This window comes from Haliaeetus leucocephalus, unplaced genomic scaffold, assembly GCF_000737465.1.
Source record: "Haliaeetus leucocephalus isolate CR32 unplaced genomic scaffold, Haliaeetus_leucocephalus-4.0 Scaffold0, whole genome shotgun sequence".
Lineage (NCBI taxonomy): Eukaryota > Metazoa > Chordata > Aves > Accipitriformes > Accipitridae > Haliaeetus > Haliaeetus leucocephalus.
Genome location: NW_010972436.1, coordinates 14102254 through 14104007, shown reverse-complemented (window position 1 = coordinate 14104007; position 1754 = coordinate 14102254).

Here is a 1754-nt window from a genome sequence, read left to right as displayed (position 1 = left end):
CGGGCAGGGCCGCCCGACCCGCCTTGTGCAAGCGCCGCTCACCTGCTGGGGCCGCGGCCGGCGGGAGACAAAGGGAGGCGGCGGGCAGCGGCGCCTCGGCGGCCTGCCCCGCTGGCCCGGGGCGGGGGGTTGGACGCCCCTCCGTTAACTCGAGCGCGGCAGCCTGCCGTGCTGTGGCTGGGGCCAGCCGGCGCGGGTTTGCCGCGCTGTCGGTGGTGGCCGGTCGTCGGAGTCAGCAGCTCGGCAAAAGCCCGCAACGAGGAGCAAGGGGGCTGGTGATGGGCTGGGGGCGCGCTGAGGCGTGGGGTGCTGCGGCGCGGCTGGAAAAGTTGTCCTGACAGTTGTTGGAAAGGCATCGCTCGTTCAGTGCTCTGAGTCACGGGCAGTTATTAAGCGGTTGCTTAGTATGCCTTTAAATTTTAAGGACGTGTGAGCTCTGGGAAGCTAGTTTATTTGGAAGTGGTGCTGGATTTCTAACCCGTGTTAGTAAACTCTGAGGAAACAGTAAGGGATCAAGCTTGCTTTCATAGAGCTCCTAAGTTCTTTGTATCTGTTGTTTGCATTTGCATCTTTGCATCTATTTTTATACAACTTCTGCATGCTCTAGATGCGCACTTTGCAGATGGTGGTTTTTACAGGCGCTGGTGAGGGCTGGTTGTCTGCGTGAAAATACTAGCTGAGGGGTTAGTTGTGCTGGATAGAGAGCGGTGCCCCTTGGGAAGAAGGATATGCAAATAGGGTTGAATTCTGACAAAAGTTATTGTGGGACCAGTCTCACAAGCAGCAGTCATGCAGCACAGCCTGAACCCCTAAGAAAACTGCCCAGGGAGAAGGACAACCTAGGGAGCTGTAGCCAGGGTATCTCATCTGGCCTGAACTGGTAAGAATTTATCCTAATTTAGCTTCAGTAATTGAGCTTATTTCTGTATCGGCACTGCGGAAGGGTTCATTTCAGAAGTGGGTGAAGTTTGATGCTGAAAATGGAAAAAGATTACACAAGTCAACTGCTGCTGCTTTGTAGGACACCGTGAACAAGGTCACACGAAGAATTTTAAGGCGATTGGTTAATATCCTCAGTGGCGTTTTTAATAACTCATCACCTCTTTGTATTATAAACTAAGTAACAGTTCCATAGCCACAGTGAGTAAGGCTTTTTCCAAGAGGAGAATAGAAGAAATACACTAAAAAGAGACTTTTTGCTATCTCAAGTCTCAATTGTCTGGTTCTAGAAGGTCCAAAGAAAATACTCTGTGCCTGATAATTTCGAAAGAGAGGTATGAAACACTTATTGTGTACCTCCTGTTTTTTTTGTTGTTGTTTTTTTTTTGGGGGGGGGGGGGATGTCTTGAGTTCTAGGATAATGCTGAAGTTAGGGGCGACCATATCCAGTACGATATATGATGATATTATCTACATACCATATATACTCGTGATTCTATGTCTGCGCGTGTGAGGACCATGCTTCTTCCAAAGACCATTTACATGTGCTTCAAGCTCCGTTTAGTGAGCGTCGCTCTGCAGCTGGGACTGAGTGCTGTCCCGAGGTGGCCGACCGTGTTGCTGTAGGGTTTAGGTTGCCGGAGGAGAGGCTCACCTGGGAGCAAACCTAAAGCTCTCCAGCCCCCACCCGCCTAAGGGTGGCCGAAGCTGTCACACTGGCCTCTAACTAGAAGAGGTGTCTCGCCTCGGGTGGACGTGCATAAAATCTAGCTAGAGGCAAATGTGTGCGTCCCCCCCCGTGGGGAGAGCCCCCC